The sequence below is a fragment of the Triticum dicoccoides genome, chromosome 5B (genome assembly GCF_002162155.2).
Source record: "Triticum dicoccoides isolate Atlit2015 ecotype Zavitan chromosome 5B, WEW_v2.0, whole genome shotgun sequence".
Taxonomy (NCBI): Eukaryota; Viridiplantae; Streptophyta; class Magnoliopsida; order Poales; family Poaceae; genus Triticum; species Triticum dicoccoides.
In genome coordinates, this window is record NC_041389.1 from 702,376,630 (window position 1) to 702,392,073 (window position 15,444).

A 15,444-nucleotide genomic window follows, 5' to 3' on the forward strand; every position below is an offset into this window, starting at 1 on the left:
CCAAAGCCCCTGTGCTGCCCGCCTCGGGGCCAAAGTTTAGTCCCACCTCGCTAGTTGAGAGGGGCGCGCAGTGGTTTATAAGCCCCACTGCCGCACCCCTCTTGAGCTCCTCTCCACCGCAGGCTTTCGGGCCTACTTGCTATTGCTTTGCCTGACGGGCCTTATGGGCCTACCGCGGGCCTGAGTCCTGGCCCATAGTAGGGTTTCATGTCGTATTCAGGCCGTGGGGGCCCAGTAGGAGGCATTTTTTTTGTTTTTTGTTTTCTTTACTAATTGTTGCTATATTTATTTTTTTCCACTCTTTTTGTTTTGTTTTCTGCATTTTTTATTTTCTTTTGTTTTTTGCTTTATTTTTTAATTGTTTTTTCTTTTAGTTTTAGGAAAATTATAAACTTTCTGTTAGTGCCATTAGTTTTCAAATTTGAAAACACTTTTTTTGTTTTTTTTCTTTCTTGCTTTATTTATTTTATTTTGTTTCTACTTACAACAAAATACTTATTGTTGTTTTTTTGTTTTGTTTTCTGCATTATTTATTTTCTTTTGTTTTTTCTTTATTTTTTAATTGTTTTTGCTTTTAGTTTTAGGAAAATTATAAACTTTCTGTTAGTGCCATTAGTTTTCAAATTTGAAAACACTTTTTTTGTTTTTTGTTTTTTTTCTTGCTTTATTTATTTTATTTTGTTTCTACTTACAACAAAATACTTATTGTTGCTATTTTTAATTATTACGAGGGCCGAACCATAAGACATTAAAGCATTTCAAATGAACTCTGAAAAAGTTGAAAGTTGGCATGGTATCATAAATTGACCCACATAGCATGTGCATGTACAAAACGGACAATGGTATCATACTCGTCAGTTATAAAGTTGGCATGGTATCATCATAATAGTTGCGGGAGAAAGTCTTTACTTTTTCTTTGCTTGTGTCATCGTTTATCAGGATGCTGGGGTCAGCCTTGACTTTGAAGGGAGGAATTTCATGAAATTTTTCATAATCTTCAGACATGTCTGTCTTGTCCTCCACTCCCACGATGTCCCTTTTTCCTGAAAGAACTATGTGGCGCTTTGGCTCATCGTATGATGTATTCGCTTCCTTATCTTTTCTCTTTCTCGGTCTGGTAGACATGTCCTTCACATAGATAACCTGTGCCACATCATTGGCTAGGACGAACGGTTCGTGAGTGTACCCAAGATTTTTCAGATCCACTGTTGTCATTCCGTACTGTGGGTCTACCTGTACCCCGCCTCCAGACAGATTGACCCATTTGGACTTAAACAAAGGGACCTTAAAATCATGTCCGTAGTCAAGTTCCCATATGTCCACTATATAACCATAATATGTGTCATTTCCCCTCTCGGTTGTTGCATCAAAGCGGACACCGCTGTTTTGGTTGGTGCTCTTTTGATCTTGGTCAATCGTGTAAAATGTATTCCCGTTTTTCTCGTATCCTTTCCGAATCAATACAGTCAAAGATGGTCCCTTGGAAAACAAGTACAGCTCATCACAAACAGTGTTGTCACCTCTGATACGTGCTTCCAACCAACTGCTGAAAGTCCTAATGTGTTCACATGTAATCCAGTCGTCGCACTGCTCCGGGTGTTTGGAGCGCAGACTGTTCTTGTGTTCATCGACATACGGGGTCACCAAGGTAGAGTTCTGTAGAACTGTGTAGTGTGCTTGAGACCAAGAATATCCGTCCCTGCATATTATTGAGTCCCTTCCAAGCGTGCCTTTTCCAGTCAGTCTCCCCTCATACCACGATTTAGGGAGACCTATCTTCTTAAGGTCAGGAATGAAGTCAACACAAAACCAGATGACATCCTCTGTTTGATGGCCCATGGAGATGCTTCCTTCTGGCCTAGCACGGTTACGGACATATTTCTTTAGGACTCCCATGAACCTCTCAAAGGGGTACATATTGTGTAGAAATACGGGGCCCAGAATGACAATCTCGTCAACTAGATGAACTAGGACGTGCGTCATGATATTTAAGAAGGATGGTGGGAACACCAGCTCGAAACTGACAAGACATTGCACCACATCACTCCTTAGCCTTGGTATGATTTCTGGATCGATCACCTTCTGAGAGATTGCATTGAGGAATGCACATAGCTTCACAATGGCTAATCGGACGTTTTCCGGTAGAAGCCCCCTCAATGCAACCGGAAGCAGTTGCATCATAATCACGTGGCAGTCATGAGACTTTAGGTTCTGAAACTTTTGCTCTGCCATATTTATTATTCCTTTTATATTAGACGAGAAGCCAGTCGGGACCTTCATACTATGCAGGCATTCAAAGAAGATTTCCTTCTCTTTCTTTGGCAAGAGCATAGCTGGCAGGACCTTCATACTGCTTTGGAGGCATGCCGTCTTTTTCGTGCAAACGTTGTAGGTCCTCCCGTGCCTCAGCTGTATCTTTTGTCTTCCCATACACGCCCAAGAAGCCTAGCAGGTTCACGCAATGGTTCTTCATCACGTGCATCACGTCGATCGAAGAGCGGACCTCTAGGTCTTTTCAGTAGGATAGGTCCCAAAATATAGATTTCTTCTTCCACATGGGTGCGTGTCCCCCAGCGTCACTCGGAACAGCTAGTCCGCCGGGACCCTTTCCAAAGATTACGTGTAAATCATTGACCATAGCAAGTACGTGATCACCGGTACGCATGGCGGGCTTCTTCCGGTGATCTGCCTCGCCTTTGAAATGCTTGCCTTTCTTTCCACATTGATGGTTGGTCGGAAGAAATCGACGATGGCCCAGGTACACATTCTTCCTGCAGCTTGCCAGGTATATATTATCGGTGTCAAGTAAACAGTGTGTGCATCCGTGGTATCCCGTGTTTGTCTATCCTGAAAGGATACTGAGAGCGGGCCAATCGTTGATGGTCATGAACAGGAACGCCTTTAGGTTAAATTCCTCCTGTTTGTGCTCATCCCACGTACTTACACCGTTTCCATTCCATAGCTGTAAAAGTTCTTCAACTAATGGCCTTAGGTACACATCAATGTCGTTGCCGGGTTGCTTAGAGCCTTGGATGAGAACTGGCATCATAATGAACTTTTGCTTCATGCACAACCAAGGAGGAAGGTTATACATACATAGAGTCACAGGCCAGATGATGTGATTGCTGCTCTGCTCCCCGAAAGGATTAATGCCATACGCGCTTAAAGCAAACCATACGTTCCTTGGCTCACTTGCAAACTCATCCCAGTACTTTCTCTCGATTTTTCTCCACTGCGACCCGTCAGCGGGTGCTCTCAACTTCCCGTCTTTCTTACGGTCCTCACTGTACCATCGCATCAACTTGGCATGCTCTCTGTTTCTGAACAGACGTTTCAACCATGGTATTATAGGAGCATACCACATCACCTTCGCAGGAACCCTCTTCTTGGGGGGCTCGCCGTCAACATCACCATGGTCATCTCGTCTGATCTTATACCGTAATGCACCGCATACCGAGCATGCGTTTAGATCCTTGTACGCACCGCGGAAGAGGATGCAGTCATTAGGGCATGCATGTATCTTCTGCACCTCCAATCCTAGAGGGCATACGACCTTCTTTGCTGCGTATGTACTGTCGGGCAATTCGTTATCTTTGGAAGCTTCTTCTTCAATATTTTCAGTAGCTTCTCAAATCCTTTGTCAGGCACAGCATTCTCTGCCTTCCACTGCAGCAATTCCAGTACGGTACCGAGCTTTGTGTTGCCATCTTCGCAATTGGGGTACAACCCTTTTTTGTGGTCCTCTAACATGCGATCGAACTTTAGCTTCTCCTTTTGATTTTCGCATTGCGTCCTTGCATCAACAATGACCCGGCGGAGATCATCATCATCGGGCACATCGCCTGGTTCCTCTTGATCTTCAGCAGCTTCGCCCGTTGCAGCATCATCGTGCACATCGTTTGGTTCCTCTTGATGTTCACTAGCATCACCGTATTCAGGGGGCACATAGTTGTCATCGTACTCTTCTTCTTCGCCGTCTTCCATCATAACCCCTATTTCTCCGTGCCTCGTCCAAACATTATAGTGTGGCATGAAACCCTTGTAAAGCAGGTGGGTGTGGAGGATTTTTCGGTCAGAGTAAGACTTCGTATTCCCACATATAGGGCATGGACAACACATAAAACCATTCTGCTTGTTTGCCTCAGCCACTTCGAGAAAACCATGCACGCCCTTAATGTACTCGGAGGTGTGTCTTGAACCGTACATCCATTGCCGGTTCATCTGCGTGCATTATATATAATTAAGTGTATCAAAAATCATTACAAAACATCATGAATAGATAATTAAGTGACCAAATTAATAGAAGTTCATCATCACATTAAAACCAAAGTACATACATAGTTCTCATCTAACAACATAAAGCTCTGCAGAGCATCTAAATTAATTAAACCATACACTGAAACTATGTAAAACATTTCAATGCGAAAACAAATGTGATCATAATCGCAACCAATGTAACAACTGATCCAGCGGCATAATGATACCAAGCCTCGGTATGAATGGCATATTTTCTAATCTTTCTAATCTTCAAGCGCATTGCATCCATCTTGATCTTGTGATCATCGACGACATCCGCAACATGCAACTCCAATATCATCTTCTCCTCCTCAATTTTTCTAATATTTTCCTTCAACAAATTGTTTTCTTCTTCAACTAAATTTAACCTCTCGACAATAGGGTCGGTTGGAATTTCCGGTTCAACAACCTCCTAGATAAATAAAATCTATATAACGTTGGTTGGCATAATTGTCATAAACAATAAATGAACAAATAGTTATGAAAAGATAACATACCACATCCGAATCATAGACAGGACGAGGGCCGACGGGGGCGGATACCAAAACCATCGCACTATATAAGATGCAATAATAAAAGTAAGAAAATTATACAAGTATCTATATAAATATAGAAGTAAGAATTTTTTTTCCTTTCAGAAAGAAGATAAGAACAAGAGGCTCACCACGGTGGTGCCGGCGACGAGATCGGCGCGGGCGATCGATGGCGGTGAAGACGGGGACGAGACGTGATGGACCGCTAAACCTAGACAAATATTGAGCAAAATGGAGCTTGGAGGTCGAGCTTGGAGAGGAGAAAGCTTAAGTAGTGTGGCTCATGCATTCCATCGAACACTTCGTGTGCATAGGAGGTGAGCTAGAGCACCACAAAGATCTCCCCTCACCGGCCACGAAAAACAGAGCACTGAGAGTGCTCTGCTCGCGGGCGAGGGGTAGATATAGGCAACTAATTGGTCCCGTTTCGTGCCACGAACCGGAACTAAAGGGCAGCCTTTGGTCCCGGTTCACGCCACCAACCGGGACCAATGGTGGTGGGCCAGGAGTGAGGCGCATTGGTCCCGGTTCGTCCCACCAACCGGAACCAATAGGTCCAGCCGAACCGAGACCAATGGCCCACGTGGCCTGGCCGGCCCCCGGGGCTCATGAACTGGTCCAATGCCCCAATTGGTCCCGGTTCTGGATTGAACCGGGACTAATAGGCTGACCCGGCCTGGACCATTGCCCCCTTTTCTACTAGTGCATGTGGAAAATATGAAACCTTAGAATTATGTGTTGTATTGATCTTACCCTGGTAGGGGTATATATAGAGTACAACGCAGAAGAGGCTTGAAGTACAAGGCAAGATATTGTGTGTTTAGACTAAGTCTATCTCCATCTCCTTATATCTAGCTAATCACGTTTATGCTTCTAACAAGTACACCAAGTATGGCTATGTGGAGGTCGACGAGGACTACCTCGCTCACAGGGCCATGGTCGAAGCATGCAGCGACAGAGCAGGGGAGGCTGCATTCCAAGCAGTCGACGACGAAGATCTCAAGACATTGTTTAGGAATAGACGGCACTGAAGACTGAACCCATGTTATCTGTGATAAGCAATCTGCAATCGCAAGCATTTTGTACTTCTCGAAAAGGAATCACAAGTTTTGTATAATGTTTACTGTGATCCATGTCAACTGTGATAATCTAAGAATTGCTGAAAGCTTTGTATAATGTTTCACTATGTTATATCCATCAGGTTGCCATGAGGATTCAGTTCTACTCTTACGCGCAGAAAACGTGTCTTTGCTCGCAACTGCCAAGATTCAATCTTTCGTTATATTTCTATAAGTTGTCAAAAAATGTTAGCCGTTCAGGCCTTGCAGTTTTATTGGCTGTGCGAGTAATTAACCTTGGGATGAACAAGGTGCTATGCCCTGTAAACTAACATTAGATGTTATTAGAACATAGTCGGTTTTGCCTCTTTTATTCTTCTTGGGTTGTTAGTCTGTGACAATTTAATCATGCATGTTTGGGTGCGATCAGTAACCTGAAATTGATCTGTAGGTGTGAGGGATGCTGAGTTGCATATTCTTCTCTCTTGTTTCGTAGATTTCCGGGCAGGATAAATGCCTTTTGTAACATGGAAGTACCTAGAACTCATATAGATGAGATATAATTTAGTCTCATTCACTTTGAAAACAAGAACAGATACAACCCACGTCAGCATACACGAACCTTATAGCATCACATCCAATGACTATAAAAGGTGAATGAGACCAAATTATATCTCATCTAGATGAGTTCTAGCAAAACTGTTGTAACATTTACGGAGTTATCCTACTGTCAGACATATCATGTGCTTCTGTTCCTAGAGGATGTTTGTTTCCAGGGACTTATTGGTTTAGAGACTTAAAAAAGTCCCTATAAGTCCCACCCAAACCAAACACAAAGGACTTATTGGGACTTATTGTGGTGATTTGGGACTTATCAAATAAGACTCTCAGGGAGGAGCTTATTGGGACTTATCCCGGGCCGGACCTACCCCGCGTCGCTCCAGGCTCGTTCCCCGCATGCCGCCTGCCTCTCGGTCCAATCGCTGCCCCGTCGCCGCCCCGCCTCTCGCCCCGTCGTCGCCCCGTCGCCGCCCCGCCTCGGTTCGTTCTGCCTTGGTTCGCCGCCCCGTCTCGGTTCGCTCTGCCTCAGTTCGTTGCAGCGGTGCCTCCAATCACCGGACAGGTCCTCTCCTGAGCCTCGTTGCAGCGGTGCAACATGGACTTATAAGTCCCTGTAAACAAATAGGTAGGGACTCGGGACTTACAAGTCCCTGTAAACAAACAGGTAGGGACTTATGACTTGTAAGTTGAGACTTAAGAAAGTCCTAGGACTTATGAAACAAACAGGGCCCTAGTTTCTTACGTTGCAGAAATGGGTGTAAACAGTTTCGTGGGCACCGTGAGTTACACAGTATCAAAAGGTACTCCCTGCTGATACATGAGTAAATCAGATACACAAGAATCGTAAACTGCAAATCTTCATTGATACATTACTACAGGTTTGCACCATCTCACAATTGTTTTTTTTAGCACAGGCAGTTTGCAACATCTCATACTTGATTTGATTAGGGCAATGCCATGTTTAGATGGCATTGCCGCCTACATTTCACACTTGATTTGATAACGACCCATGGCGTGCCGCGTGCCATGCACGGCCTATTTAGCTTGTGCCGTGCCAGCCTGAAACAAACGACGACGACAATGAAGGACCAACTTCACGCGCTCTTAGCCTTCGGTTTGAACGGCGAAGAGCAGGTGTGAGTGGTGGGGTAATAATTAAATATACCCAGGTGGAGGTGGGCCGGCCACCGCCCGGCAGCGCGCGGCGGCGCGGTACTGGAGCTGCGGTGGTGGCTGCCGGGCACGCGCGAGGGTGGCGGTTGCCGCGCGGCGGAGGGCGCGGCGCCGGGGAGGCCAACGCAAAGGAAGCCATCTAGTCCGGCGGTCTCGTTGCTGGTGGTGCGCGGCAGTGTCGCGAGTTTGGGTGGGGAAGAGGGGTCTGGAGTGGAGCCCGTGAGTGAGGCAGCGGCAGGATACACGTGGCGCCTCAGCTGCCTCCCTCCCCTTGCGGCTGAGCTCTCTCGCCTCTGCTGCTGCTAGTTGGCTTGCATAATCTTCCACAAGAAATGAAAAACGATTTTTATTTAAAAATGAAGCTGTTTAACAAAAATAAAGATTGAATTATTATATTTTCTTTACAAGCAGCCAGTTCACAAGGCACCAGAAACGCAATTGGATCGATTGAAGTCAGGGTCGGCGGACCTATCAATTTCTCGGAGCCTAGAAAAAAGAAAAAAGGCCACAAATTCGACTGAAAATATCTGCTGCACCATGATGGTTACTATGGAGGTGTACGTCATTGACTCAACTAGGAGAACCGTCAGGAAGCCAAGGCATGGGTCTATCGACGATCCTAATATATCGTAATATCATACGATATGGAGAGGGATTTCTCGAAGAGTTGTAATTTCTTTGGCTCACTTTCTCGCCCTCCAACATATCATTTATCCGAACGCCTTTCATTCTCAGAGCTCTTGGTCATGTTCTTGACCGGAAACCGCTATTTTAAGCATTAAATGAATATATAACATAGACACGCTCTTGTAACTAATGGTCTAATTTTTGTGATGTGTATAAAAACCTAATGTATTCACGCTAAGGTGTAAGCATGGAGTGTAGAATATGAACCTCATGATCAAACAAGTAGAGGGTTTATATAGGCGAGTGGATGTTAATATGGGTGGGAAAGTGGGTGAAGAAATAATGTACCCGTGTACTATACCATAAGCAGCAGACATTAGTTAGACAGTACTTATTGTGTAGGTCAGCGATATGAAATTGATTTATTTCACACATCTGCTATAATATATACGCTTACGCTTGTAGGTTGTGGGGGGACACTTTTTATCTGAACTTTCTTGAGAAAATATGTTCTGTTGATAAAGTGTGCATAGTGCAAAGGTCAGGGGTTTCAACCTCCTTTAAAAAAAATAAGCATAGAAACTCGTCCAATTGCTATTGATGAAAAAAAAACGTACATAGCGCATTTAAATAGAAGATGCAATTATCAAGAGTTGAAGGCATGAAAACATGTCTAAGTTTAAAACTTATTCGCCACTAGAACACGTCTCAAGAAGATAAGTTATTGTTGGAGTGAAAGTAGTAATGAACTACATGTGAGAAAAGACTTTCCTTGAGGCCTAAACAACCAGCTTTTCATGGCATGCACATGTACTGTTTGAAAGGCAACGGGTTGGTGAGAGTGGTTGGGTGACATAGTTAGGGGCTGACCACCACCCGGTAGCTCGCGACCACCCTAAGTCTACATCGAAGAGGATGCGGTAGCTACTGGGCATGCACGACGATGGCGGGTGGGGGTGGGGGGTGGGGTGGGGAGGTGAGGCATGCAAGGGAAGTCAGTGCAGTGGAGGTAATCTTGTGGGGAAGGTCTAGTCGTCGTTTATGTGAAGGTGGCATGCGTTGCAAGGGTTTGAGGTAAGATAGGCGATGGAAGAGGATTTGTAGCACACAGGGGGGAGGGCATGCAACCCCCTTTTTCATTTGGCTTTTGATTTACAATCTTTCATATCTTCTGAACCAAAAATTCAAAATATTTTGGTGTGCATATTCGTGTTTTTGGTGGCGAGGGCTTTCAAATTAGATTCATTTTGAAGACGTTTTGATGAGTTTTTAAAAAATAAGTTTCAACTTTTTAAAAGTTAGTTGAGCGGTCGATAAAATCATATGTTTCAGAACCTATGACAAAAAAAGTAATTTTTGAGTTTGAACTTCTGAAATTGGTGTGAGCGGCCGACAAAAGCGCAAGTTTCAGAACCTGTGAGACCGAGTATGTTTCTAAAACTAAAACTTAAAACTTGTTATGCCCTCATGTAGGATCCAAGTGCTCAAATCGCGGGGCAATCAGACGGCTAGCATGGCCTGGCAGATGTGTGCCTCCATACCTACCTGTGTTCGACCTAAATACAACATACCTCTGGCGGGGGATACGAAACTAGGCGTCATGGGATGATGATACCAAGGACACAAGATTTGACCAGGTCAGACTCTCCGATGGGATAAAACGCTACGTCTTATGTCTTTTATTGTGAGTACAGGTAAACTACCTACAGATATCAGATATGTATCTACAAGCCTGGCCCCTCGGTTTATATAGCACACCAGGAGGTCCCAGGGTACATGATGCTAGTCGATTACGTACAAGGAGGTAGATCCCTCCCAGAAACACAGATGGATAGAAGTCACGGTCGATAGCCTCCCCAGCCTCTGCTTCCCAAGCTGCCGGCCCAAGGGGGCCCAGTCGCTGAGGACCCGGTGAGGGCCTTCTTCGACTCCACGAGCCGGGACCTCCCGACGCCAGCGCGCGTGGATGAGGCCCAGCAGGAGCTAGACGACTCCATCGCCTCTGTTCTCGCCAACCCGCTTGAGTTCGCTGCCTGCCGCGCCACGCCACCAACGATCGCCACCAACCTGCAGCTAGGCGCGGTCACGCAGCAGGTGATACAGCTGCAGCTCAACGGAGGCGCGACTGAGGAGGAACCACACCACCTCTTCGCCGCTGTGCCTCCACCCATCATCGCCGCTCCTCCACCCCGGCGCCCCTCCGCCCCTCCCAAGACCCGAGTCTCCTCCACCCCGACTAGGCAGAGCGCGCGTCAGGCCGCCAACCCGATCACGGTGCCTGTAGCCCAACACACTTCCCTCCTGCTCGTCAAACAGCTGGGTCTGCTCGACCCGAAGGAGAAGATGACGGCTGAGGTTGCAGAGGCCCTCATCCGGCGCTTCGATGAGCCTCTGACGGATGACGACATTGCGATCATCGCGAAGCTCACTCGCCTGGATCCTGATGCTCTCCGCGTTGCGGGCGGCCTCGCTGGCCCGGACGCCGAGGCAAACACTGCAGTTTAGGCTTCTGATGTTAGCGCCTGCTTAGCTGCTACTTAGTTTCTTCATGTTAGCACTTCAATCTCTCAAGCCTAGCAGCAGGCTCGGTAGTAGTAGTTTTCGCCAGCGGTTGGCCTTAAGCCAACACGAGTTAGGGTATGTATTAGCCATAGTCGGCCCTTCCGGCAGACTGTCAATGTTAGGGATTAGTGGATCGGCTAGCACCGGAGAATTATGGGGCCTATTGGTGGTCTCCGGTCCCCCCTTATTGCGGCAAGTGTAAACTGTTGCTTCATTCAATAGAACTGTATTGGCTGGCGAAGAAATCCCCTGTTTTCCATGAATAACAACCTCTGCACAGTCATGAGCTGGAATGTTAGAGGATTAAACGCCCCAGCCAAAAGATCTGCAGTCAGAGAAGTGGCCGAGGCTCATCGAACATCAATCCTATGCCTCCAGGAGACTAAGCTAGAATCGTGGACACAAGAGTTTGTCCGTGACATTGGTGGATTGGCCATGGAAGGCTGTGCAGTCCTGCCTGCCATTGGGACAAGGGGAGGAGCAACAATTCTATGGAATAAGAATGTCGCCTGAATTGAAACTCATGCGATCGGCTGCTTCTCCATCACGACAAAGGTGACGATGACACAGGGAGACAACAGTTTCTGGTTAACCACAGTATATGGGCCTGCTGACGATGCAAGGAAGGACGATTTTCTGGCAGAGATGGTGCAAGCAGCCCCGCCAGTGGGAGAACCATGGATGATCAACGGTGACTTCAACGTCATCTACGAGGCCAGGGACAAGAATAACCTGAACCTGAATCGAAGGCTGATGGGCAGATTCAGAACGACACTTGACAGAGCGCATCTCAGAGAAATCAAGTGCAAGAACCGGTGATTCACCTGGACTAGCGAGCGCCAGGACCCAACCATGGTCAGCATCGACAAGGTCTTCTGCAACACCGAGTGGGAGGCCATGTTCCCAGCACACATGCTTCTTGCTGCTTCAACTGCATGCTCCGATCACTGCCCCCTCGTGCTGGCCAACTCCTCTACGTCGCGTAAAAGGCCAAATTTCAAGTTTGAATCCTTCTGGCCCCAATTCCCATGCTTTCAGGAAACCGTGCAGCGAGCTTGGCAGCGGCCTGTGAACCAGGACTGCCCGATCGCACGCCTCAAGGTCAAGTTGAGAAGAACCGCCGCGGACCTGAAAATTTGGGATCGCACACTATTCAGCGACGCAAAGATTCAGTTCCACCTGGCGTGCGAGGTAATCTTGCAGCTTGAGGTGGCGCAGGAGCGGAGAAGCCTATCTGAAGCTGAATTTCAGCTGCGCCGGCAACTGAAGCAAAGCTGCTCGGATTAGCAGCAATTGAGCGAGCCAGAAAGAGATAGGCATCCAGAATCACATGGCTGCGAGCGGGTGACGCAAAGACAACTTTTTTCCAGGCTAAGATCAACTCTAGGAGGCGAAAAAGTCACATCTACTCGCTGCAAACTGATACAGGAACTGCCATTGACCATGAAGATAAAGCAGCAGCCGCACACCTGCACTTCAGCAACCTGTTAGGCTCCAGGATCAGCAGAGTTAGCACAATAAACTGGGAGGAGCTGCATCTCCCCTTCGTCAGCAACGAGGGACTCGATAACCCGTTCACTGAGGCAGAGGTTTCGGCAGCGATTATGGCCTCACCGGCAGAAAAAGCACCGGGCCCTGACGGCTTTTCAGGGATGTTCTTTAGATCATGCTGGAGCCTGATCAAAAGCGATATAATGGCCGTGTTCCACCACTTCTACCATGTAGTGGACGGCATTTTCGCGGACCTCAACACGGCCATGATCGCCCTCATCCCAAAGAAAGACGGCGCTGCCAGCATGGGGGATTTCCGGCCTATAAGTCTACTGCACTCCATTGGAAAACTGATCTCTAAAGTTCTGTCCATGCGGCTAGCCACTGTTATCAGCAAGATCATCTCCCTGGCGCAGACAACATTCCAGAAGAACAAATGCATTCATGACAGTTATCTTTACGTCCAAAACACCATTAGAGCGACGCACCGCGCCAAAACCCCGGCGCTGCTGTTGAAGATTGACATTGCGCGAGCTTTCGATAGTGTCTCCTGGGAGTACATCATTGAACTCATGTGTAAGCTGGGATTCCCCGCACGCTGGCGCGACTGGATCAACCTACTGCTCTCGTCCTCGTCCTTGTCATGCCTGATCAACGGCATCCCCGGCAACCGCATCGATCATCTCAGGGGGTTACAGTAGGGGGCCCCTCTGTCCCCGTTGCTCTTCATCCTATGCATCGACCCGCTGCATCGGCTTCTGGAGGCGGCCACGCGTTCCGGTGCTCTCTCGCCAATCCCTGGCTCGGCAGCAAGGATGAGGACAAGTCTATACGCGGACGACGCTGTCATCTTCGCCATCCCTAGTCGGCTGGAGGTAGATAGTCTGCTACAAATTCTAGCTAGCTTCGGCAACGCCACCGGTCTGCGTGTAAACCTTGCCAAATCCTCTGCAGTGCCCATTAGCTGCCACGATATCAACCTCGAACAGGTTCTGCAAGGTTTTGGGGGTGCTACAGCCTCTTTTCCAGTCAAGTACCTAGGGCTCCCACTGACAATTGGTCGAACTAGGCTAGTTCACCTGCAGTTTATCTTACACCGGATTAGAGCTAGAATCGCTGGATGGAAGGGCCGGCTTCTCCCGCTGGCGGGGCGCAGAGTCCTCGTCAGATGCATCCTTTCAGCAATGCCAACGTTCGCCCTCTCAGCGTTGCGTGCGCCAAAAAAGTTCTTCAAGGAGATAGACAAGGCCAGGCGACGCTTCCTGTGGGCGCACGACCAGGAGCTCAGTGGGGGAAAGTGCAAGGTGGCATGGAAGGTGGTGACCACGCCGGAAGACAGAGGAGGTTTGGGCATCCATGACCTCTCGGCCTTCGCCAGGGCCCTGCGTCTGCGTTGGCTCTGGCTGTCCTGGGCAGACCCATCCAGGCCCTGGGTTGGCACCGGCACACCGTGTGATGCCACAGACTGCGCCCTCTTTGCCGCGTCTACGGTGGTGACCATCGGGGATGGACGGACTGCCTCCTTCTGGTCCTGCCCATGGCTCGATGGCAGGACACCACGGCAGGACTACCCTACTGTTTTTGCATGGTCCAGGCAGAAGAACAGATCGGTTAGTGAAGCGCTACACGAAGACACATGGCTACATGATCTCAGGCATGGTAGCTTCGACGACATCCTGCCACAAATCGTGCAGAAGGCTCGAGCCATCAGGCAGGCTCGGATCACCATCTAGGCAGGCACAGCGGACAGCATCAGATGGACGCTGGGCGGCTCTGGACAGTACACCGTCAAGACGGCCTATAACGCCCAGTTTGAGAGTACAAGGCCAAACGAATTCCGGGGGATGATCTAGAAGATCTGGGCTCCGGGCAAGATCAAAATGTTCCTCTGGCTGCTGCACTTGGACCGTCTATGGTACAACGACAGACTGCAAAGGAGAGGATGGGAGAACAACTACTTCTGCCATCTCTGCAGGTGAAACCTAGAAACCTCGATGCATCTTTTCCGGGAGTGCCCGGTCTCGCTCAGGGTTTGGAGCAGTGCAGCTAGGTGGAGAGGGTGCGGCGCCCTAGACCACGCATCTTGGCCTCCAGCCAACTCCACCACGGCGACAATCCAGCATATCATCAGCTCCACCGCCCCCGCAAGCAGAAAAGGCATCAAGTCCATGCTCGCCCTGATCGCTTGGCACATTTGGCTGGAACGAAACGGCTGTGTTTTCAGACGAAAGCAAGCATGCGCGAAAAGCATCATTGATGGATGCAGAAGAGACCTCGAGCAATGGAGGCTAGCAGGAGCAAGATGTGTGGAGAGCCCATTCGGGGAAGAACCGTGAGGTTAAAAACCTATAGTACTGGGTAGGGCAACCAGGCGCTCTTGCTTGGATGCACGAAATTCTAAATCTCTCTTGATCTACGATCGCTTGATCGCCCTTTGTAACATCTCCCTCTGCTAAATCAATGAAAACCAGCAAATGCTGGGCAGTTTCAAAAAAAAAAAAGTTCTGGAAGCCTAGAAAAAAGGACATAGATACCACCAAAAATATCCGCGACACGATGATGCATGGTTTGTGTGGTGGTGCACGTACACCATCGACACAACTAGGAGAACTGCCAGGAAGCCAAGGTATGATTCTGTCGATAATCCAAACATACTGTAATATCATACAGTATGGGAAAAGATTACTGGATGAGTTATCATTTCTTCGGCCCACATTCTTGCCCTCCGACATATCATTTATCCCGATGCCTTTCACTCTCGCTCTTGGCCATGTTTTTGACTGGGAACCGCTATTTTAGGCATTGCATGAATATATAACATTGACACACTTTTGTAACCAATCATCTAATTTTTGTGTTGTGTAAGAAAACTTATTGTATTCATGCTAAGGTGTAGGCGTGTAGCGTAGAATACAAAATTCACGAGCGAACAAGTGAAGGGTTTATATAGGTGAGGGGATGTTAATATGGGTGGGAAAGTGGGTGAAGAAATAATGTATGCCATGTACCGTGAGCAGCAGACATGAGTTGCCACTACTTATTGTGTAGGTCTGTGATATGGAATTTATTTATTTCACACAGCAATTATAATATATACACTTACGCTCGTAGGTTGCGGTGGATACTCTCTTGGAAGATATATG